Here is a 13,324-nt window from a genome sequence, read left to right as displayed (position 1 = left end):
TTGTTCAATCCAGTCGTAGTCTCTGTTGTTCCAAAATTTGTCTCCTTCGGTAGGCGCCACCATCCCCCAAGTTGCGCTGCGATTGATCCTCCGGTTTACCAAGCTGTGGCGGCTATTTAGCTCGATATCCCCAGATGAAAATTCTTCAGCACTGCGAGAGAAATTTTCCGCTAAGCCACCATGAACTGTAGTTGTGGAGTTGTTTGGATCACTTCTGTAATTATGGGAGGTTATTTGGTTGCTGTAGCAGAGCGGTTGATAAGATAAAACACTGGTTCTAGGTTGATCTTGATATTTTATTCTTTACTATTTTTACAATTAAATAATGTGTTTGATAACCTTTTGGTTATCAATAATCAGAAACTACATTTTTAAGTATCTAAACAGTAAGCCTGACTTGACTCCTGACTTCTGACTCGATTCCTGATTTCTGACTAACTATCTAAATCTTAACTACTTCTTATATACTGAATAATTGTATACAGAACGTGATTCCAAAATCTAACAGCAAGGCCGGAACCTTCAAATAGCACGTAGTGCTTTAATAAAAACAAATAATAAATTATATTTGTGATTACAGAATAATATATACTTTTTTATACATACACACACGTGTATACACACACACAAACGCACATATATATATATATACATATATATATATATATATATATATATATATATATATATATATATATATATGTTAAAGAAGTTAGTTTTGATGTTGAGAAATATGAGTAAGTTCTTCAAGGGCATACATCAAATAGAAGGCAAAGATTTAGAAGTTAATCTTTAAATTTTCCAAACGTTTCGACATAGTATTTTATGTCATCATCAGTGGATATAAATATGGTCTTACATCAGTAGCTAGCGCAAGGAACATAATTTTGCACTATCATATATACATTAACTTGTTTTTTTTTTTTTTTTTTTTATATATATTATTTTGTTTTTAACAAAATATATTATATATTTCACAAATATTTTGCTATGCTCTGTTCAACAAAATAATATATATATATAAAAAAAAAAAAAAAAAAAAAACAAGTTAATGTATATATGATAGTGCAAAATTATATTCCTTGCGCTAGCTACTGATGTAAGACCATATTTATATCCACTGATGATGACATAAAATACTATGTCGAAACGTTTGGAAAAATTAAAAATTAACTTCTAAATCTTTGCCTTTTATTTGATGTATGCCCTTGAAGAACTTACTCATATATATATATATATATATATATATATATATATATATATATATATATATATATATATATATATATATATATATATATATATATATATATATATATATATATATATATATATATATATATATATTAGGGTGGGCCAATTTTTTGCATATTGAGGCACCTCGCTAATTTAACTTTTTACATCATTTGAAACAATATTGTAAAAAAAAGCATAACCCGCAAATAAATTTAAAGTCAGCGAAAAATTTAAAACATTTTTTAATTTAAAGGAAAAATTGAAAAATCTCATGAAAAATATATTATGACATTTATCGAGTTATACATCATTTTATTCGTAATTTTATTCTGCATCTTTCGTACGAACAAAGTTTTTCTGTATCTTTTATGGTTTAGATAGTATAGAGCAATCTGTGTAGTTGTTAACTTGTCAAAATGCAAAGTGCGGTTAGGTTGAAGCAACACTCCTCACGATTCGATATTTCTCTAAAGAAAACATATCAAGTATTATACATCATTAGAAATGTCTCAAAATTCTTAGTTCTTTTTCCATATATCACAACTTCGAATTTTGCACGGTGTGGCCTACAGACGAGTTGCCGTCGTGAAAATTCGGGAAAATCGGAAAATCTAGAGAAAATTATATAAACCACCTAACCATTTATATACCATTTCATTCGTAATTTTATTCTGCATCTTTCGTACGAACAAAGTTTTTTCGTATCTTTTATGGTTTAGATAGTATAGAGCAATCTGTGTAGTTGTTAACTTGTCAAAATGCAAAGTGCGGTTAGATTGAAGCAACACTCCTCACGATTCGATATTTCTCTAAAGAAAACATATAAAGTATTATACATCATTAGAAAGGTCTCAAAATTCTTAGTACTTTTTCCATATATCGCAACTTCGAATTTTGCACGGTGTGGCCTACAGGCGAGTTGCCGTCGTGAAAATTCGGGAAAATCGGAAAATCTAGAGAAAATTATATGAACACACCTAACCATTTATATACCATTTTATTCGTAATTTTATTCTGCATCTTTCGTACGAACAAAGTTTTTTCGTATCTTGTATGGTTTAGATAGTATAGAGCAATCTGTGTAGTTGTTAACTTGTCAAAATGCAAAGTGCGGTTAGGTTGAAGCAACATTCCTCACGATTCGATATTTCTCTAAAGAAAACATATAAAGTATTATACATCATTAGAAAGGTCTCAAAATTCTTAGTTCTTTTTCCATATATCACAACTTCGAATTTTGCACGGTGTGGCCTACAGGCGAGTTGCCGTCGTGAAAATTCGGGAAAATCGGAAAATCTAGAGAAAATTATATGAACACACCTAACCATTTGTACACCATTTTATTCGTAATTTTATTCTGCATCTTTCGTACGAACAAAGATTTTTCGTATCTAGTATGGTTTAGATAGTATAGAGCAATCTGTGTAGTTGTTAACTTGTCAAAATGCAAAGTGCGGTTAGGTTGAAGCAACACTCCTCACGATTCGATATTTCTCTAAAGAAAACATATAAAGTAATATACATCATTAGAAAGGTCTCAAAATTCTTAGTTCTTTTTCCATATATCACAACTTTGAATTTTACACGGTGTGGCCTACAGGCGAGTTGCCGTCGTGAAAATTCGGGAAAATCGGAAAATCTAGAGAAAATTATATGAACACACCTAACCATTTATATACCATTTTATTTGTAATTTTATTCTGCATCTTTCGTACGAACAAAGTTTTTTCGTATCTTTTATGGTTTAGATAGTATAGAGCGATCTGTGTAGTTGTTAACTTGTCAAAATGCAAAGTGCGGTTAGGTTGAAGCAACACTCCTCACGATTCGATATTTTTCGAAAGAAAACATATAAAGTATTATACATCATTAGAAAGATCTCAAAATTCTTAGTTCTTTTTCCATATATTACAACTTCGAATTTTGCACGGTGTGGCCTACAGGCGAGTTGCCGTCGTGAAAATTCGGGAAAATCGGAAAATCTAGAGAAAATTATATGAACACACCTAACCATTTATATACCATTTTATTCGTAATTTTATTCTGCATCTTTCGTACGAACAAAGTTTTTTCGTATCTTTTATGGTTTAGATAGTATAGAGCAATCTGTGTAGTTGTTAACTTGTCAAAATGCAAAGTGCGGTTAGGTTGAAGCAACACTTCTCACGATTAGATATTTTTCTAAAGAAAACGTATAAAGTATTATACATCATTAGAAAGGTCTCAAAATTCTTAGTTCTTTTTCCATATATCACAACTTCGAATTTTGCACGGTGTGGCCTACAGGCGAGTTGCCGTCGTGAAAATTCGGGAAAATCGGAAAATCTAGAGAAAATTATATGAACACACCTAACCATTTATACACCATTCTATTCGTAATTTTATTCTGCATCTTTCGTACGAACAAAGATTTTTCGTATCTAGTATGGTTTAGATAGTATAGAGCAATCTGTGTAGTTGTTAACTTGTCAAAATGCAAAGTGCGGTTAGGTTGAAGCAACACTCCTCACGATTCGATATTTCTCTAAAGAAAACATATAAAGTAATATACATCATTAGAAAGGTCTCAAAATTCTTAGTTCTTTTTCCATATATCACAACTTTGAATTTTACACGGTGTGGCCTACAGGCGAGTTGCCGTCGTGAAAATTCGGGAAAATCGGAAAATCTAGAGAAAATTATATGAACACACCTAACCATTTATATACCATTTTATTCGTAATTTTATTCTGCATCTTTCGTACGAACAAAGTTTTTTCGTATCTTTTATGGTTTAGATAGTATAGAGCAATCTGTGTAGTTGTTAACTTGTCAAAATGCAAAGTGCGGTTAGGTTGAAGCAACACTTCTCACGATTAGATATTTTTCTAAAGAAAACGTATAAAGTATTATACATCATTAGAAAGGTCTCAAAATTCTTAGTTCTTTTTCCATATATCACAACTTCGAATTTTGCACGGTGTGGCCTACAGGCGAGTTGCCGTCGTGAAAATTCGGGAAAATCGGAAAATCTAGAGAAAATTATATGAACACACCTAACCATTTATACACCATTTTATTCGTAATTTTATTCTGCATCTTTCGTACGAACAAAGATTTTTCGTATCTAGTATGGTTTAGATAGTATAGAGCAATCTGTGTAGTTGTTAACTTGTCAAAATGCAAAGTGCGGTTAGGTTGAAGCAACACTCCTCACGATTCGATATTTCTCTAAAGAAAACATATAAAGTAATATACATCATTAGAAAGGTCTCAAAATTCTTAGTTCTTTTTCCATATATCACAACTTTGAATTTTACACGGTGTGGCCTACAGGCGAGTTGCCGTCGTGAAAATTCGGGAAAATCGGAAAATCTAGAGAAAATTATATGAACACACCTAACCATTTATATACCATTTTATTTGTAATTTTATTCTGCATCTTTCGTACGAACAAAGTTTTTTCGTATCTTTTATGGTTTAGATAGTATAGAGCGATCTGTGTAGTTGTTAACTTGTCAAAATGCAAAGTGCGGTTAGGTTGAAGCAACACTCCTCACGATTCGATATTTTTTGAAAGAAAACATATAAAGTATTATACATCATTAGAAAGATCTCAAAATTCTTAGTTCTTTTTCCATATATTACAACTTCGAATTTTGCACGGTGTGGCCTACAGGCGAGTTGCCGTCGTGAAAATTCGGGAAAATCGGAAAATCTAGAGAAAATTATATGAACACACCTAACCATTTATATACCATTTTATTCGTAATTTTATTCTGCATCTTTCGTACGAACAAAGTTTTTTCGTATCTTTTATGGTTTAGATAGTATAGAGCAATCTGTGTAGTTGTTAACTTGTCAAAATGCAAAGTGCGGTTAGGTTGAAGCAACACTTCTCACGATTAGATATTTTTCTAAAGAAAACGTATAAAGTATTATACATCATTAGAAAGGTCTCAAAATTCTTAGTTCTTTTTCCATATATCACAACTTCGAATTTTGCACGGTGTGGCCTACAGGCGAGTTGCCGTCGTGAAAATTCGGGAAAATCGGAAAATCTAGAGAAAATTATATGAACACACCTAACCATTTATACACCATTCTATTCGTAATTTTATTCTGCATCTTTCGTACGAACAAAGATTTTTCGTATCTAGTATGGTTTAGATAGTATAGAGCAATCTGTGTAGTTGTTAACTTGTCAAAATGCAAAGTGCGGTTAGGTTGAAGCAACACTCCTCACGATTCGATATTTCTCTAAAGAAAACATATAAAGTAATATACATCATTAGAAAGGTCTCAAAATTCTTAGTTCTTTTTCCATATATCACAACTTTGAATTTTACACGGTGTGGCCTACAGGCGAGTTGCCGTCGTGAAAATTCGGGAAAATCGGAAAATCTAGAGAAAATTATATGAACACACCTAACCATTTATATACCATTTTATTCGTAATTTTATTCTGCATCTTTCGTACGAACAAAGTTTTTTCGTATCTTTTATGGTTTAGATAGTATAGAGCAATCTGTGTAGTTGTTAACTTGTCAAAATGCAAAGTGCGGTTAGGTTGAAGCAACACTTCTCACGATTAGATATTTTTCTAAAGAAAACGTATAAAGTATTATACATCATTAGAAAGGTCTCAAAATTCTTAGTTCTTTTTTCCATATATCACAACTTCGAATTTTGCACGGTGTGGCCTACAGGCGAGTTGCCGTCGTGAAAAATCGGGAAAATCGGAAAATCGAGAGTAAATTATATGAACACACCTAACCATTTATATTCCATTTTATTCGTAATTTTATTCTGCATCTTTCTTACGAACAAAGTTTTTTCATATTTTTACCGTTTAAGAGAAAATCGAGGAAAACTGGTGTGAACATTTATTGTAAAATTAAAAAATTTAAACAAATAATTAAAAAAAATAATATAACTATATATAAATTCGTATTATATTCATTGAGATCTATAAAAATCAATAAATACATATTTTTATACAAAACTTAAAAAAAAAAAACAAAAAACACCTAAATCTCAATAATTAACTATAATTCAAATTATCCATATATATAAAACTGTTTGAACATCTAACAAAATTTTCGAAAAAAAATTCAACTCAATCAACTCAATACTCTCCGAGCGAGAATAAAAGTTTGTTATAACGATGAATTCTTACAATGAATTTGCCCCGACGTTTTCAATCTAACAAAGGGTAAAGAGACTGTTTGAAATGAACTGGGTCTGCGGACCGCAAATTTCATATACGGACCGCCGTTTCGACGGTTGTTAAAGGTCTAGCCTCTGTGTAAGCGCAGAATATATAAAATATCAAGTCGCGATGTAAAATGTTCGTTATGTTCAGGGAATATCGTACGACTCAGATATATATATATATATATATACATATGTAAGAAAATTCGTTGTTTAGAAATATTCATCGAACTTTTCTATACAAAGTGTGGTCTCTCGGGTGACGCCGAGGGACATTTACGCACTATGCTATTATATATATATATATATATATATATATATATATATATACATATATATACATATATATATAGCACTCTGGTTGATCCTGCCAGTAGTATATGCTTGTCTCAAAGATTAAGCCATACATGTCTCAGTGCAAGCCACATTAAGGTGAAGCCGCGAATGGCTCATTACATCAGTTATGGTTCCTTAGATCGTACCCACATTACTTGGATAACTGTGGTAATTCTAGTCGATCGATTTGCACAATGAGAATCGCTACGGTCCTCCATCAGGGTTTTCCCTGACTTCGACCTGACCGGGTATAGTTCACCATCTTTCGGGTCCTAGCGTGTACGCTCTGAGTGCGTTTCTTCTCGCAATGAGAGTGAGACGCCTCGGGATTGCAAGCACGCATCCGTAGATGCGGTCCGTCATCCCTCAGTTTACTTAAGCAAACCTTTACGTTCATTGCGCCTTTAGGTTTTGTATTTCCCAATGACTCGCGCACATGCTAGACTCCTTGGTCCGTGTTTCAATACGGGTCCTGAAAGTACCCAAAGCAATAGCATCGCTGACCGGTAATAGAATCCGTTCGAGAACACGGTAGCTAACAGCTCGAGGCGGCATCGATGCCAGACTAGGTCCGACGGCCAATAACCGTCCGTGCTTGCAACCGGCCGAACCCTTAAAAGCGAACCTATACCATATCATTTATACCGTCTGGCAGTCGGCCGGAGCACGCGGGGTCAGGCGCGAATAAATTTGTGACAGGCTACCGCCGCGGTCGTAGATCTACACCAAACGGGTCGCGACGTCCTACTGAGAGAGAAGTGCATGCCAACGCCGCCTAACGCATAAACCGACGGCGTATCGCGGGACGAATCCCTGTCAATCGCACGCCAATATATGGAAGACAACGATAACATTGAATCTCTCCTTTCGATCTTTCAGGTTTCTCAGGTTTACCCCTGAACGGTTTCACGTACTTTTGAACTCTCTCTTCAAAGTTCTTTTAAACTTTCCCTCACGGTACTTGTTCGCTATCGGTATCGTGGTCATATTTAGCCTTAGATGGAGTTTACTACCCACTTAGAGCTGCACTCTCAAGCAACTCGACTCTGAGGAGAGATCCTCTCGATACGCGCAACGGTCGCTACGGGCCTGGCACCCTCTATGGGTAAATGGCCCCATTCAAGATGGACTTGAACTCGCCGCAACGCACCGAGATAATCGGATCCTCCCTGACACTACATTTCCCAGCGTCCGTCTCCGGCCACGGGATTTAGTGCTGGGCTCTTCCCTGTTCGCTCGCCGCTACTAAGGGAATTCTAGTTAGTTTATTTTCTACCGCTTAGTAATATGCTTAAATTTAGCGGGTAATCTCATCTGCTCTAAGGTCGTATTATGATTATGATGTGCTTGCAAACGTTAGTAAGCAAGCGCACACAAAATCGACGAGGAACCTTTGAATCGTCCAAATTTGCCGGAACGAAACCGCATTTCGAAGAGTTCGGGTTTTCGGTTATCGGGAGGGTCGCAAGAATATAAAATCTCTAGGACACACAACCCGCCGTAATCCTACAGAACGTCAACAAACGGACATGTCCGATGTTGCAAAGTGGACTGGCTCACACGTTGAGTGAATTATTTAAGAGCACGCATATACGCAAAACTCCATCATTCGCCGGCAAGCCGTTTAAAGCAAGCGGAAGTCTGGTAATGTTATACGACTCTCAGCCAGAGGTGGTCCGGGAACAGTATCCGAGGACCGCAATGTGCGTTCGAAATGTCAATGTTCATGTATCCTGCAGTTCACATGTCGACGCGCAATTAGCTGCGTTCTTCATCGACTCACGAGCCAAGTGATTTATACATGTTTCGATCGTGATTCCCTCGAAATCGTTTAAGATAAACTTGGGCGATTCACGGGTCCACCGTAAAGCTTTCGCTTTTTGGTCCGAGATACAAAATCTCGTTTCAAAATTGAAATATGAATATTTCACTGTGTGTGAGATTGAAAAATCTGCTTTCGCTGATCTTTCATTTTCTTAAAACAACGCAATGAAGCGAATGTTCAAATTCGCACAATTTGAGTAAAATGTGCAGAGTATATAGAATACTAACGCAAGCGTTTACTACAATCGATTATAAAACACCAGACGTTCATCTAGCGCCCAAAGAATTAATTGAGCTATGCGTTTAAAGTATAATATTCAAAAAGAACGCCGTTTTCACAACGAACTTCGTCATTCGCTCAGGCATCTGGCGATACCGAGCAGATATACATGGCAGTGCTCTCACACAATGCATAAGAGCGCTAAGCGGTTGTAAACCGCGTCACGCTGCTTTTGCACACTGCGCAATATTTTGCGACTAGCTCCGGTCAAACGTTAATGAAACGAATGATCCATCGTTGCGAGACGCTTTAAGATTTTATACGTCGTAGGTTATACGACATATCGCACACGTTTCATTCACTAAATAGTAAATGTACGTTAATGATCCATCCGCAGGTTCACCTACGGAAACCTTGTTACGACTTTTCTTCCTCTAAATAATCAAGTTTGGTCATCTTCCCAGCAACATCGGCAATGTCGAAACGCTGCCGCGCACCGGTCCGAAGACCTCACTAAATAATTCAATCGGTAGTAGCGGCGGGCGGTGTGTACAAAGGGCAGGGACGTAATCAACGCAAGCTTATGACTCGCGCTTACTAGGAATTCCTCGTTCATGGGGAAGAATTGCAAGCCGCAATCCCTAGCACGAAGAGGCTTCAACGGATTACCCGGACCTATCGGCCAAGGAAAACTTGATGATCTCTTCAGTATAGCGCGCGTGCGGCCCAGAACATCTAAGGGCATCACAGACCTGTTATTGCTCAATTTCGTGCGATTAAATGCCACCTGTCCCTCTAAGAAGATATATTTGTACGCCGGTAGTAAGAACCACAACCCACAACGACCGAAGCCAAAGCGAAGGGTCTTTGCGATACCGGAAAGTACGCCTATTTAGCAGGCTAGAGTCTCGTTCGTTATCAGAATTAACCAGACAAATCTCTCCACCAACTAAGAATGGCCATGCACCACCACCCACCGAATCAAGAAAGAGCTCTCAATCTGTCAATTCTTCCGGTGTCCGGACCTGGTGAGGTTTCCCGTGTTGAGTCGAATTAAGCCGCAGGCTTCACTCCTTGTAGTGCCCTTCCGTCAATTCCTTTAAGTTTCAGCTTTGCAACCATACTTCCCCCGGAACCCAAAAGCTTTGGTTTCCCGGAAGCTGCCCGCCGAGTCATCGGAGGAACTTCGGCGGATCGCTAGCTGGCATCGTTTATGGTTAGAACTAGGGCGGTATCTGATCGCCTTCGAACCTCTAACTTTCGTTCTTGATTGATGAAAACACATTTGGCAAATGCTTTCGCTTCTGTCCGTCTTGCGACGATCCAAGAATTTCACCTCTAACGTCGCAATACGAATGCCGCCAGTTGTCCCTATTAATCATTACCTCGGAATTCCGAAAACCAACAAAATAGAACCGAGGTCCTATTCCATTAATCCATGCACACAATATTTAGGCAAATGCGCCTGCTTTAATCACTCTAATTTGTTCAAAGTAAACGTACCGGCCCACCTCGACAATCGGTGAAGAGCACCTTGGTAGGATTTTGAGTTGGGCCGCCTTTTTACGGGCTAAACCCACCGGTAGGACGTCCCACAGACATGCCTGTTGAACACCGCGAGCGGTGAACCGACAGTGTGGGACACAGATTCAACTACGGGCTTTTTAACCGCAACAACTTCAATATACGCTATTAGAGCTGGAATTATCGCGGCTGCTGGCACCAGACTGGCCCTCTAATAGATCTTCGTTAAAGGATTTAAAGTGTACTCATTCCGATTACGGGGCCTCGGATGAGTCCCGTATCGTTATTTTTCGTCACTACCTCCCCGTGCCGGGAGTGGGTAATTTGTGCTGCCTTCCTTGGATGTGGTAGCCGTTTCTCAGGTTCCCTCTCCGGAATCGAACCCTGATTCCCCGTTACCCGTAACAACCGTGGTAGTCGCAAAAACTACCATCGACAGTTGATAAGGCAGACATTTGAAAGATGCGTCGCCGGTACTAGACCGTGCGCTCGGCACAAAGTTATTCAGAGTCACCAAGTCAAACGGTGAGCAAGGCAAGCCCGCCACCGATTAGTTTTGATCTAATAAAAGCATTCCTTCCATCTCTGGTCGGAACTCTATTTGCATGTGTTAGCTCTAGAATTACCACAGTTATCCAAGTAATGTGGGTACGATCTAAGGAACCATAACTGATGTAATGAGCCATGCGCGGCTTCACCTTAATGTGGCTTGCACTGAGACATGTATGGCTTAATCTTTGAGACAAGCATATACTACTGGCAGGATCAACCAGAGTGCTATATATATATATGTATATATATATATATATATATATATATATATATATACATATGTAAGAAAATTCGTTGTTTAGAAATATTCATCGAACTTTTCTATACAAAGTGTGGTCTCTCGGGTGACGCCGAGGGACATTTACGCACTATGCTATTATATATATATATATTAGGGTGGGCCGAATCATTATAGAAGTAAAATTAAGCGATATGGGCACCTTTTCATATGAAATATATGTGTTATTTAAATGAATTTTGACTTCAAAACCATATATCGCAAATAACTCTTTAGCCAGCGAAATTTTCAATAAAATACTGTTTTTAATAAGTTAATATATTAATTTAGGCATGTGAATAATTCCAATTGTAAGTTATATTTCTTTTAATAGTTTGTACGGGGGTTTTTAAATCGGGTTTAGTTTGTTGTTATTTATTTCCATCAGAGTGCGCTAGTATTTTTTTATAATAATTCTCGAACTTTCGAAAAGAATATATTAATGTGGAAAATTCGCATAAATCTTCATTCAGTTCTCCAGTTAGACGTGAAGTATCAATGGCGAATTCTTATTTAAATTCAGGCGCAAGTGCTAGTAATTTGAATCATATGCGCTCGCATGATCAAATTACATTTGGGGAAGCAAAAGAATTTACTGGTGTAAATCTTCCGACAAGTATGGAAATTATCAGGTATTATTTTTATTTGGCCGAAGAATCAAAAAAACAAAATAAAATGTTTTCATATAAAACATTTACTCCAAATGTGGTAACGAAATTGATTCAGACGTGGGAAAAAATTGATATTCCAATTATGGAGAAACGAAGTATCGCTAGAAAATTGAACCGATTGATTGATAAATATAAAAGTACAAATAAAAGCAAGTCTACCCAAGCATCATTTCAGGAGTTTGTAGAATCCACGAAAGAATTATTTTATATTGGAAAATGCAAATGCGATTTGCGAAGATTACTGTGTTCTTGTGGATTGATCCCAAAACATTTACAAGCGTTTATGATGGATCAACATAATGAGAGGAAATCTACGATACCAGAATATATTATAAAAATTGAAGATGAAGTATCAGAATCTACAATAACTAGCAATATTACTCCAGGTGAGACATATACTCCAGATGTTGATTTTGATTTTAAAAGCAGTTCGGAAAGTTTACAAAATACTTCTCATATAAAACGTGGTCCATATAGTCGAAGATATAAGGCTCCAAGCTATGCCTTAATGTGCGACAGATTTGCAATTTCTGATAGAGTTGGGTCTGGCGTGGTGACGGCAATCCTGCGTGACCTGGGCATAACGGATGATTGGGGCAATCCTGTCATTATGGACAAAAATAAAAGCGTTCGCGAGAGGCAGAAAAATAGGCAAGCTCTACACAAACGATATGATTCTTCTGAATTAATAGCATTTTCATTCGACGGCCGAAAAAATGATTCTATTACCATGGAAAAAATCGATAAGAAGTTTCACCCACGAATGATTAAAGAAGCGCATTTAGTTATTTTAAAGGAACCGAATGGCCAATTGTTGGGTTACACAAAATTGGAAAATGAAGATTCGGAAAGTAAAGTAATCAAATTGAACGAGTTTTTCGCCGATAAAGGAATAGCTCTCGATTCTTTGATAGGCATATGTTGCGATGGTGAACCAGCAAATACAGGCGTAAAAAATGGTATTTTACGTCGATTTGAAATTCAGTTAAACAGGCCACTGCATTGGTTTGTGTGTCTTCTCCACTTTAACGAACTTCCACTTCGCCATTTATTTAACTATTTGGAAAAATCATTGACCACTGGACCACGAACAAAAACTGGAATATTAAGCAAACAAATTGAAACATGCGAAAATATACCGGTGAGTTATAACATATTTACTATTTTTAATACCCTATGTTCAAATTCAATATAATTTATTTTTTCCTATATACTTCCAGCCGGTAAAAGACTTTGAAACAATCCCACTTGAAAATTTGGCTGATATAAGTCCTGCTGAATCGACAACTGACTCAAGTTATTTAATAAAAATAGCTAAAGCAGTTGCTTCTGGAGAAGTATCGACAGACTTAGCTAACATGAAACCAGGGCCAATAGCACATTCCCGTTGGCTCACGAAGGCTAGTAGGTTACTTCGGTTATATGTAACTACTAATAAGCCTTCCAAAAATTTGAAAATTCTGGCAAACTACGTAATGAAAGTATATATTC

At 36.7% G+C, this 13,324-nt stretch overlaps 2 pseudogenes; both read right to left on the bottom strand.

Moving 5' to 3' along the window:
- Nucleotides 1-8,420: 8,420 nt before the first annotated feature.
- On the bottom strand, nucleotides 8,421-8,571 carry LOC113371714 (annotated as a pseudogene).
- Nucleotides 8,572-9,189: 618 nt separating this feature from the next.
- LOC113371741 lies at nucleotides 9,190-11,109 on the bottom strand (annotated as a pseudogene).
- Between the last annotated feature and the right edge of the window lie 2,215 nt (nucleotides 11,110-13,324).

The sequence above is a fragment of the Ctenocephalides felis genome, unplaced genomic scaffold (genome assembly GCF_003426905.1).
Source record: "Ctenocephalides felis isolate EL2017-DRISC unplaced genomic scaffold, ASM342690v1 CF-g0.4_SCAFFOLD_01492, whole genome shotgun sequence".
Classification (NCBI taxonomy): Eukaryota; Metazoa; Arthropoda; class Insecta; order Siphonaptera; family Pulicidae; genus Ctenocephalides; species Ctenocephalides felis.
This window is presented reverse-complemented; position numbering and strand designations above follow the sequence as displayed.